General features: G+C 47.2%; 1 protein-coding gene across 3 annotated transcripts in view; it reads left to right on the forward strand.

Annotated features, from left to right (window-relative positions):
• The window catches only part of CRACR2A (calcium release activated channel regulator 2A), a 143900-nt gene that overhangs the window by 11882 nt on the left and 119518 nt on the right, over positions 1-12500 (forward strand). For 2 of the 3 annotated variants that reach the window (XM_015563748.1, XM_015563749.1), the window contains exons 2-3: positions 2684-2838; positions 3172-3243. The gene's annotated coding sequence lies outside the window, so the exon portion shown is untranslated. The remainder of the gene's footprint in view (positions 1-2683; positions 2839-3171; positions 3244-12500) is intronic. The other variant, XM_015563750.1, reaches the window with a different exon arrangement.

A 12500-nucleotide genomic window follows, 5' to 3' on the forward strand; every position in this document is an offset into this window, starting at 1 on the left:
GGAGACAGAAGCTCCCAGCCTCTCCTTTTTTTCTTTTTTATTCTGGGATTTATTTACCTTCTATAATTGAAACTTTGTAGCCTTGAGAGGAGCTCAGAGCTGGCCAGGGCGTGTGGGAGGGAAGCTTGGCTTCCTCCATCGCCAGGGGCAACACAAGCCTCCTGCTCGTTCCAGCTCCACGGCCACGGCTGGCTGAAAGCAGGTATCTGGGGTTTATTTACCTTCTATAATTGAAACTTTGTTGCTTTGAGTGGAGCTCAGAGCCAGCCATGGCAGGCGGGAAGTTTGGCTTCCTCCATCATTGGGGCAACCAAGCCTCCTGCTTGCTCCATCTCCATGGCTGACAGCCGCCATCTTGGTTGGGTTAATTTACATATAGTCACTCTGATTGGCTGGTGGGCATGGCTTAAGGCACAGCAAAGGAACAGCCAATTTGCATGTTTGTCTTTTATTAGTGTAGATCATAATTCACATTTTTGGTGATGGATGTCTGCCCCCTCACTTTTTTCTGCTCACAATCTTCTTTCTTTCAAGAACCAGTTTCTTATCAACTGAAGGATTTGTATGCATGCATATAAGCATAACCAATGAACATAAGACACTGGGGGGTAGTGAAGGCCAGGGGATTGTCAAGGGTAGGGGAAAAAGAGACATATGTAATGCCCTTTGTAATACTTTAAGCAACAAAAAAAGAAAGAAAGAAAAATAAAATTGGACAGACTGAAAAAAAAAGAACCAGTTTCTTTGCTGAGGTGCTAAAATACTCTTCTTCGCCACCTCATTTGGCCGCCCTGCTCTCCTCAGTCTCTCCTCCTGCTCACACACTCCAGTGTGCACACCCTGCCCAAGGCACTCCCTTCCTTCCCCGGAGTGATCTCCTCCATGGTGCACTCTCCCTGGCTGTCTGGTACATCACAAGGATTCCAAAATGCTAATTAAATAACTGACTGGGCTCCTATTATAGAATCAAATATTGTATTGAAAATATGGTAAAATGTGCTCAATCTGGGCAAAGAACTGAATGCTAAGAAAAGGTAGAGGGAACAGAATTATGTGGACGTTTGGGAATGTTGTATTCAGGATAGTGGGATTATGCTTCAGGAACATGGGCCTGTCTTCTTGGGAACAATCTGAGAGCACATCACTTACTCTAATCTTAACTACAGGTAGCGACTCCCCCACACAGTGGACATAAGTGATGAGGGTACTCTTTACTGTTATAATAGGACTAGAGGCCTGGTGCATGTAATTCGTGCACTGGGGGAAGGGGAATCCCCTCAGCCTGGCCTGTGCCCTCTCGCAGTCCAGGAGCCCTTGGGGAATGTCCGACTGATGGCTTAGGCCAGTGGTCGGCAAACTGTGGCTTGCGAGCCACATGCGATTCTTTGGCCCCTTGAATGTGGCTCTTCCACAAAATACCACATGCGGGCGTGCATGTACAGTGCGTTTGAAACTTCATGACCCATGCGCAGAAGTCAGTTTTTGGCCTGGGTGAGTGTATTTTGAAGAAGTGGCGTTAGAAGAAGTGGGGGTGTCGGTCAGGCGACAGGATATGCAGCAAGGGGGAGGTGCGCGCGATTCATGCACGAGTTGAGGATGGGAGAGTTGGAAGGGGTCGACCTCAGCGAACGTATCTCAATCAGATTGAGGACGTTTTTAGCAAAGGCCAGCTTAGGAGTACCCTAATTATGTTAATAACAATGTACCTACGTATATAGTTTAAGTTTAAAAAATTTGGCTCTCAAAAGAAATTTCAATCGTTGTACTGTTGAATTTAGCTCTGTTGACTGATGAGTTTGCCGACAAGTGGCTTAGGCCCACTCCTGCCACCCCCACTGCTCTCATCAGCTGTGAGCCCAGCTTCTGGCTGAGCGTGCTCCTCCTGTGGGAGTGCAGTGACCACCAGGGGGCAACTCCTGCATTGAGCGTCTGCCCCCTGGTGGTCAGTGTGTATCATAGCATAGTGACAGGTTCTTCTGCTTTTAGTTTGATTTGTATATTAGCCTTTTATTATATAGGAGGATGCTGGAGAAAGCACAGCACTAGGGTTGTTTATCCAGTGGGTCAATTATATCATCAAAGACCCAGGTGTTTTTTTGTTTGTTTGTTTTTTAATCTTTCTCTGCTCTTTACTTATGCTCCCCTCTCATGTTCACAGTGTGGCTGCAGAAGGTCACAGTGTGGCTGTAGAAGATCACAGTGTGGCTGCAGAAGGTCACAATATGGCTACAGAAAATCAAGTGTGGCTGAACAAGGAGAGGTTCCTGCATCTTCCTTTTTAAGAGCAAGGAAAACGTTTCTAAGAAACTTCCCCTCCCCCACCAGCAGTCCCTTCTTCATGTCTCAGTGACTAGAGTTGGGTCAGAGTCCACCTCTAACCTCCCCCTTGCAAAGGGCCTGCATTTGCTTTGACTGGATGAGGCCCCTGAGCTGGACATATGGTGGCACCCTGAGTGGTGAACACATTGGAGTTCTGTTAGAAAGGAGGAAGGGAGAAATGGATGTTGTGGAGGTGAGCAACAGTGTCAGCCACAAAACCTGACCCACACCCCAGGGGTAAGCTTATTTGAGCAGTCACAGGAATGAAAATTAAATGACTTTAGGAGTCTTTTCTACCTTGAGAATCTAAAAGGAATTACTTGAAGTGAAAATGAAAAGACTTTTCCTCTGTCTGTCCCTGCAGGTCCTGCCCTGACTACAGCTGCCCTTCAGGACACTGGCTCTGAGCCACGACTGGGCCATCAGGCTGCTGTTAAGGGTGGGGCTCTGGCGACTTGTGCTGTTCCTCATGAGTCCAGCCTGGGGCTCCACCTGGCATCCAGCACGGCCACGTCTCAGGTGAGAGCTACAGAAGGAACCCTTGGGCACCCAGACCTCAGGACCTGGGGTTCAGAGGGAGAACGAAAACAGGAGAGTTCAGTTCAGGTGTGCCCCCTCCGCACCCCCAGAGTTGTAAATGGTCAGGAGGCTTGTTTATGGCTCCTAGAGGCAGGTATAGTGGGAGCTGCCCCCTGCAAGAAGGTTGGGCCAAATAAGCAAATATTCTGAGGGACACAGAAAACAGCTTCTCGGTAGGCATCTCTGGTTTTCTGTAGCCCTATTAAAAACTGTTAGTCAACATACCAAAGTGGACTCCCAAACCACATGGATCATGTGTTTTCTGCTTGTCAGGTTCGTGGAGAGCTGTGGAATAGGCTCGTTGTCCCTCCAGGGTCTGGCTGTCTGAACAGAAGAAGAAAGCTGGTAAGAAACTGATGAGAAACTTCCACCAAGGGTAGTGGATAATGATCATGGACAGCAGTAGGTATCCACAGTGGCCAAGAAGTTTGGGTTCCATGTGAGGAGCAGTGGTGACAGCTTCTAGAAATTATGTACTAGACTGACATTCTAAAATTTGCCCAGCTCTTCCGGACATACATCAGGGGCATTAAGGTGAAATATGTGGGAGCCTGAGTATGAGGCAGTACAGTGGGATTTAGTTATGAGTGACTTCTAGGGTGGGACAGGGAGCGAAGTAACACTAATTTGGCTATTATATGTGTTGTTATATTTTATGTGCTTATCTTAAATCTTCAATCAAATTGTCAACTCCTTGAGGACAGTAATATTTCATTTCTCTTATATTCTTCACAAGGTCAATACTCAGTAATTATTTATTGGTTGATTTTTCGATATATATATACTTAAACAATAAAATTTTATCAATCAAGGGTCTAGAATTTTCAATCATTTGGGCAGAGTTTTCATCAGTATCTATTGAGCACCTCCTGAGATGAACAGCATCAGAAACCTTAGCCACTTGAACTGGCTGGAGTGTGTTCATTTCTGAGGGCTGTCAAAGCAAAATACCACAAGCAGGGTGACTAAAAACAACTGAATGTATAGTCTCACAGATTTGGAGGAGACACGTCCCAAGTCAAGATGTTGGCAGGGCCCTTGCTCCCTCTCCAACTTGTGGGGAACCCTTCCCTGTCTTCTAGCTCCTGGTGGTTTGTGCCAGTCTTTTGTGTTTCTTGGCTTGTGGCCGTGGAATACAAGCTCTGCCTTCATTGTCACATGGCATTCTCTTTACCTGTCTCTATTTTCACATGACTGCTTCTTATAAGGACACCAGTCATATGACCTCATCTTAACTCAAGACATCTACAATGACCCTATGGACAAATAAGATCCCATTCTGAGGTTCTGAAGGTTAGGACTCCAGCTTGTCTTTATTTGGAGATCACAATTCAACCCAGAGCACGAAGTGAGCTCATTCACGGGGCCAAGACCAGAACCCACAAAGGGCTAGGAGTGAACATGAGCCGTGTCCCCGGTGCTGACAGGAAGATGGACGGAGAAGAAGAAGCAGGGGCACGTGTCCAGTTCTTTCGTCACTGTCTGGGGAACTGTGCTGGGTTGGGGCCCAGTGGACACACTGTGCTACTGTCTGTGCCCCAGAGGAGGAGTTCCATTCTCCTACTTCTCTGCCCTTTCATAGGACAGGTCGGGAAGAGGCCTCAGAGGCTGGGAACACACCGACCATTTGGGTTCCAGGTAACCTTAACTTGGGAGGGAAGTGGAGGAGCCCACCTTATCCTGTGAAAAGTTGCACCCTTTTGCCCTAGGAGAGGAGGAGCTGCTGGGCTCAGCCAACTCATTGCCAGGCTCTCAGAGAGAGTTCTAGATACCAGATATTGAACAACCTGCTTGTCTTTGAGCCTAATGAACCCTGGACTTCACGCTGCCAACTTTCTGCCTCCCCAGTTTGAGATCCTTTAGTGCCAAAGTTGCAAACCAGAGGCCCAATGGCCACTTGCAGCCCGTAGATGTGTTTTGGCCACAGTGGCTGGTGTTCAGATGTTTTTATATTAGTTTTTGGATAATCAGTATATTTACATAGTTCAAAAATCAAATCATTATAGAAAGATATCTAGTGAAAGCTTATCTTGCCCCCCACCTGCCTGTCCAGCACCCTCCCCTGTTACCACTTCTATTACTTTCTTATACATTCTTCTAGAGTTTCTTATTGCAAATACAAGTCAGTACAAATCACATTCTGCCCCCATTACTTTCTTTCTCACATAATTGTAGTCTACTACATGCTTTTTATATCTTCCTTTTTTTTTTAAATATATTTTATTGATTTTTTACAGAGAGGAAGGGAGAGAGATAGAGAGTTAGAAACATCGATGAGAGAGAGACATCGATCAGCTGCCTCCTGCACATCTCCCACTGGGGATGTGCCCACAGCCCAGGTACATGCCCTTGACCGGAATCGAACCTGGGACCCTTCAATTTTACAGGGTTGTATACATTGTGTGGATGCACAATGTATCACTTATTTAACCAAAATCCTTCTGATGGACGCAGGTTGTTTTCAGCCATTCGCTGTTTATTACAAGCAAAGCTGCAGTGACTAAAACTGCCACTTTGTACTATGCTTGAACATGTATAACATTTAAAAATTCTGAAGTATCTTTGAATTATCAAAAAGACTGGAAACACGAAGTTCTAGAAACTGTAGGTTGACCACTGTTTGGGTTGTTAGCTGTTTCTCAGGGTCCCTAACATTAGGTCCGGCCTGCTCCCATTTGACATGTTCCCCACCTCCTCTTCCTCCCTCTTTGCTTTGAGGCTGAGTGTTGACTGCATTGAGCACCTCGATTGCTTGTGCTCTTTTTCTTATGGTAGATTCAGAAGGAAGGGAAATTTCTCTTGTACCCATGCTCTTTCTACATTCTTTCAAGTAGAAAATGAAAGCTAGGGAGGCTGTCTTTTTCAAGAAGAAAAGGAGAAGACAGATTCCTTTGGGAATGTAATTCTGCTTCTTCTTATGTTCATCAGTGTTACTCGTTTGGGCACTTGATTGTGCAGCCCGGCCTTGTTACGTCCAAACTTTTCTCTCACCTCCGAGCAGAAGGGAAGGACTCTGCTCGCTGGTTGATTTAGCACTGCCAGAGCAGCTTCTTGGAGACCAGCAATAACAATGAACAAGACAGTCAAATGCATCATTCTAACACATCTACTCTCTCACCAGAACCCCACGAGGATGGGGATGTAATATTCCTGTTTCCATTTCATAGACAAGGAAACAGTAATAGAGTGAAGTCGCTTGACTAAGATTCAAAACTTGTACGTGGCAGAACTAGTGTCTTTTTAAAAAAACGTATTTTTATTGATTTTTTCAGAGAGTAAGGGAGAGGGAGAGAGAGATAGAATCAATGAATGAGAGAGAATCATTGATTGGCTGCCTCCTGCACGTCCCCTACTGGGGATCGAGCCCACAACCCGGGCATGTGCCCTTGACTGGAATCGAACCCAGGACCCTTCAATCGGCAGGCAGACGTTCTATCCACTGAGCAAAACCAGTTAGGGCGGAACTAGTATCTGAAACCAAGAACTTCTGGCTCTAGAACCTGCTGTTTTAGCCAATACATTATGCTGCCTCAAATTCTTTTTTTATTTTTTTAAGGTTGTGGCTAACAGTTATACTTCTTGCCTTTTCAGTTTGTCGTCAGTGGTGGCATGATGATGACAGTCATGACAAAGATAAGAGGCAACTCTGAAAGTAGGCGAGAGGTGACATGCTGCAGGAAGGCAAATAATGAGAAAGCATTGTTGTTCTAACAGAGGCCAGCTCACCCTTTACGTCTGTCACACTGGATAGAGTGGAATCAGCTCCGTTGCCCCCTTTGCTCTTTCAGTGTCCGAACATTTATTGAGCAAGTTTTGAATGCAAGGCACTGTGCCAAGTGGGAGATACGATGAATGGGCCACACCCTGGTCCTCAGAGCTAGGATGTGTCAGCAGACACTGCAGTGCGACCTGATGAGTGTGGCATTGGAGTGACAGGATGTGTCAGGCTGGGTCCCGAATGTGAGAAAGGAAATAAATTCACTGGGGTAACAAGGTGGGTAGTTTGTAGTTGTCTCGGGTCTTCATCTCTGCTGGATGGAGGAAGGAAGCAAGGCCCGGAAGTGGAGGCTGTGAGCTAAGGGGTTGAGCCATCTTTCTGACCACAGGCCAGGGTGGAGGTGACAACGTTTGCACCTCTGGAGCTGTGGGCTCTTTGGCAAAGGGCTCAGTCAGGGCTGAAGGAGGGCTGAAGGAAATGGCCTCTCCCTTTCCTGCATCCCATCTCAGCTTTTCTCATTCCTGGGCGTGGGTTTAATGTCTGAGCTGGGCTGCCTCCCGTGGGGAACTTACCCTGGGAGTTAGTATTCTACTGGAGGGCGAACCCCTGTCCCCGGGTGAAGGACTAAATTTGCCAGGGAAGAGAAGGGGGTGGGGGGCAGGAGGACACAGTTCACAGGTCACCATATGCGACCTTTGACATCACACTTCAGCAGAAGGATCATAGGTCGGGCTTCCTGTCACAGGGAGGGAGGCTCCTTGCTTGCCTTTTTATTTGCTGCCTTTCTTCTTTCTTCTCCCCCAGGTTTGCATCCACAGCATCTATCATCTCTGTGGTTATCTTAGAACAACTGGGGGTTTTGCTTTGTACTTATTCTTTCTTTGAGTGTGACACTAACCATAGCCGCCTCCAGGCACAGGGTGTAGGGCAAGGCCAGCTGCTCTTCATTCAGATACTGTGGTCTTTGGTGCAGCTGATGCTAATGGTGAAGTTATACAAAACAAAGGTGTTGAAACTCAGTCCAAGTGACCGTTGGGGACCTGCTGCTTGTGCTTCTAGGGATGAATAACGGAAACTCATTTTTTTCTAGTTGAAAAGGAGAATTCAGAGTCCTGATGGAACAGACAGCAGGCATTACAGGGCACAGCCGTGCGCTTCTCTGTGCTGGCGTCTGTGTGGACATGCAAGAGACGCACCCACACTCTGTCCTCAGGGACCTATTGACAAGAAGAGGAGAAAAATGTACATTGACCTCCCCTCTTTTGCCCGCTTCCTCGTTTGAGAAATGAAAGAGGCTGGGCTTTACCAGTGTTCCTCCCGGGGTCAGGGCTGCCCTGAGAGCAGTGCTTCACAAACGCTCTGTGTGCACATGAACCACTGGGGGTCTTGTTAACATGCACATTCCAGCCCAGGAGGTCTGTCCAAGGCTTTTGATTCTGTGTGTCCAATATACTCCAGGTACTGAGGCTGGTGCAAGGCTCCCAGAGCTTTGAGTACTGTGGCTCTGGGGGTACTTGGGAAATCTGTGGGTGGCTTAGAGTTGCCACAACAACAGGGTGAAGCCCCTGGCATTGCTGGATGGGGGCTAGGCATGCTAGTCATGATTCTGTGTGGGAATGTCATTAGTGAATTGTCACCCAGTCTGCCAAACTCAGCCCACTACACATATAATCGGTAATTACTTCTCATATAGTAATACTGAGCAGTTTTTAAAGAAGTTATGCCTAAAGCCCAGTAATCTAGGAGACCATTGTTCTGGGAAGAGAAGCCTAAATGGTGTAAAGACACAGCCTCGACATGACTGGATAATGTCCCCACTGTGGGCGTCCTGTCTAGATCGGAGCGTTTTCACACATGCTGAGCCATGCAGCATGCAGTCACTGCAGAAGTGGGGACATCACTGTGGATTTGCAACAGGACAACACGTTGCTAAATTAGCAGAAGCACAGGAATACCACCATCTCAGTGAGCTTCTGTAGAGAAGCTGTTGTTAAAATAGTTTATGTTCTAATTTATATAATATACTTATATTTGTAGTGCAATGATAAGAAATCTCTTGGAAAAAATAGATAGTACAATGACTTACTTGGAGGTTGCCTTTGTTTTTCATTCTTAGTCTGGTAGTCTCCTTAGAGGTCTATCAAACAACTTTTTCCAATCCCTCCTCCTTTCCCCACTGCCTAAACAAAAAGGATATGGTTTCCAAGGCTTTTTTTTTTTTTAAAAAAAATCCTCAACTGAGGACAGTTTTTCCATTGGTTTTCCAGGAGAGTGGAGGAGTGGGAAGAAAGAGAGAAACATCAATGTGAGAGAGACACATTGATTGGTTGCCTCCCATACGCACCCCGACGGGACCAGGGATCGAACCCAAAACTGAGATAACATGCCCTTGACCAGAATTAAACCCTTTGGTCCGTGGGCTGATGTTCTAACCATTGAGCAACTGGCCAGGGCTCCAAGGCTTTTTAATGCCCCAAACGGAATGTGTGCCCCTGCTCCGTGGATGGGATTTCCAGATTACACACATGTTTCCCATGATGCTCTGCCACTGCCCTGTCCCATGTCTCTGCACAGTAAATACGCCTAGCTCATACAAAAGAATAATATACTTTCTTGTTTTCTCTACTTGCACGTTTGTAATTTTATTCAGCACGTTATCTCTACTTCAGGTAAGGTTATTACCTGCTTCCTGTTATCAGATCCAGACAGGATAGTGGGTTTGCTATTTCTCATCCTAGCATTTTTATTCTGTTGTCCTCTGCTCTTTTATTTCCTCGTGGTCTTTATGAGCAGTTAAATCTAATCTTATCCATTATAAGTAGGTGTAAGCATTGACTTCTTCATTATGCATTCCTGTGCAGTCGTGCGTGAGCACTTACATATTGAAATACTTATTATTTTTATTATAAATTGCATTCCTTTTTTCTCCTTTATATTATAGTGAGAGCTAGATTTTGCATATGGGTTGACTGACTTATCTAGAAGTTTCATTTTAGGTAGTTAAAAGAACATTTCCAAATATTTGTTATAAAAAATGGTGCATTGATTGAAGAGGGCAGAGCATCACTGGGTTAAGTGATGTCTCTGACATTCTCTGTGCAACATTTAAAAACAATAGATGTCGGTGTGATTTGTGACCAACTTGAGAGTAACCCTGGATGAGAAAGCAATCAGTGAACGTTGGTATTACCTGTAATTTCTGCTTGGATGAGATACTATGAGTCCTCAAGGCTTAAAACAGTGGCTCTCCCCAGGTTGCACTTTAGAAACTAGGAAAGTTAAACACACATTCATGCAAGCATTTACACACACACATACACACTTCACACCCTGATCCCACCCAGAAGCATTTCAAACTGAATATCTGGAGTGAGGCCTAGGCATCTGGAGTCAGAAGACTCCCCAGATGACTCTGGTGCTCTGTGAGGCTGAGAATCACTGCCTGTAGTGGGGTGAATGGTAAAAAGATAGGTCCTGTCCCAACCACCAAGCGCTGTGACTGTGCCCCTCTCAGAAAAAGGCTGTGTGCAGGTGATTCAGCGACAGGGTTCCAGCTGAGATCATCCTGGACTATCCCCTGGCCCTGACTTCAGTCAGTGTCCTTTCAAGAGGCCCACATAGGAGAGACACGGAGAGAAGGCCAGGGGGAAACAGAGGCAGAGGTTGGAGTGCCAGAGCTGCAAGCCTGGAAGAAGTAAGGAATGACCTGTCCCCCAGAGCCTTCTGAGGGGGCACAGCTGGCCTAAATGTGAAAGGATGCATTTCTGTTGCTCTAAAACACCCACCTGGTTTTTGATAATTTGTTGCAGCTGCCCTAGGGAACTAATACACTGCCTAAAGCAGTGGTTCTCAACCTTGGCTGCACATTAGAATCACCTGGGAATCTTTTTAAAATCCTGATTTCTGGGGCTCATCCTCCAGAAATTCTGTTTCTTTGTTACTAATGTTGTGGCCTCACGCCATAACAAAGAAACAGAATTTCTGGAGGATGAGGCCCAGAAATCAGGATTTTAAAAAGATTCCCAGGTGATTCTAGTGTGCAGCCAAGGTTGAGAACCAGTGGCTAAAGGGTGGCTAAAAATGTGGTGAGATGGGAGGAATATAGGAGCTTTTCGGGTGGGGAAGGAAAATGAGTGAGAGTGAGAAGGCCTGGCTGAGAAGAATGGGGGCAGCACGCCTAGAAGAGAGAGTGGCTGTATGAGGAGAGGGATGGTGGCTTCATGAGTGTGAGCAAGCCATTTGTTTCCAGCTAGAAGTCCAGGGGACAGTGCAGACTGGTTGGGTGGATCTGCCCCATCTTGGGAGTTGATCCCTTCTGCAGCTCCTACAGGAAGTGCAGAGGAGCCATTCATCCTCGCCCAGTGCATTGGAATGAGAGCAGCCAGCCTGGAAGTACGCACAATGCCAACTGGTCTTCCTTAATAACCAGCCAGTTACCTGTGGAGGCCCCTCGCAGGCACTGCCTGCCTTCTGCAAGCGTAAGCAAGGGAAGCTCTCATTAATGATAATGCCCGTGGAAGCAGAATCCTCCCTGCCTTGTGGAGCTGGCACAGAGGAGCTGAGAGGGTGCCAGTGCTTGTACACAGACTCACTCATCACATTACAGGCCTTGTTTGCTGGGCTCACTCAGAACAGAAAGGACTGGCAGCATGAGAGTGGAGAGGTCACCCTTAGTCTGGTTACCCGAGGGTGGAGAGGCAATTAGATACTGCCTGTGAGAGCCATCTAGGGACTGCAGCCACTGAGCACTGAGCTGGGGTGGGGGTGGGTCCAGACTGGCTGCAGATTGAGGAGGAAGCAGAGGGGAGCCTCAACCCACAGTTATTATGTTAGTTGTGTGGGGATTTAGCATTACCCATTGTCCCAGAAATGGACAAAGGGCATAGGAATGCCTTCATTTTACTTTCTGGGAGTGAGTGACTTTAAAGGAAGGAGGGCACTTCCTTCCATGGACGGTGCGTCTCACTGCCAGGCGTGTTTGCATGTTGAAGGAGATGCTGCAGGATGCTAGGTGTGGGTCAGAAGGGAGCTGTGGGCCTCAAGGAGTAATTTTGGGATCCCCTAGATTGGTCGCGCTGAAGAAGGTCATTCTGGGCATCCTTTTGCCTCCAGGAGCCCCAGCACCTGTCCCTGACCATTGTGGGTTGTGATGGAGGAGGGCACCTCAGGTGAGCAGTGGACTGATGTTAGGAACAGGGATGGAGTCTCATGAGCTGCCCCTCCCGAGACCTTAATCTCACTGGGACCCTACAGCAGGGGACAGTGACCAGGTGTCCAGTCGAGCAGTAGAGTATTCTGAATGCAAACACACAGTTTCCAGCCTCCATCTCTCCTCGTACTTCCAAGAAGACCTAGGGTACTTTCTCAGGGTGGGCGGAGGGGTGGATAAATCTGACACAACCCACAAGCTGAACTATGGGGACAAACAGTGGATTCCAGACAGTGAGCTCGGTCGCAGAAGCCCAGCCATGGTGAGAGGCCAGGCTGGCTGCTTTCCCACGCGTGGCTTCAGCCCAGAGAAAGTGTTCAGAGACCAGCCACAGATCTGCACAACAGACATGCTGAGTGCTGCATGGCGCACCCCAGGAAAGTGCAGGGTTCTGCTAGGAACAAGACAGACGGGCCCTGGCCCAGTGATGGTGAACCTTTTGAGCTCGGCATGTCAGCATTTTAAAAAACCCTAACTTAACTCTGGTGCCATGTCACATATAGAAATTTTTTGATATTTGCAACCATAGTAAAACAAAGACTCATATTTTTGATATTTATTTTATACAAGAGGCCCGGTGCACAAAAATTTGTGCACTCGGGGGCGGGGGGGGAGAGGGGTCCCTCAGCCCGGCCTGTGCCCTCTCGCAGTCTGGGACCCCTCAGGGGATGACCA

Source organism: Myotis davidii, unplaced genomic scaffold (assembly GCF_000327345.1).
Source record: "Myotis davidii unplaced genomic scaffold, ASM32734v1 scaffold1219, whole genome shotgun sequence".
Taxonomy (NCBI): domain Eukaryota; kingdom Metazoa; phylum Chordata; class Mammalia; order Chiroptera; family Vespertilionidae; genus Myotis; species Myotis davidii.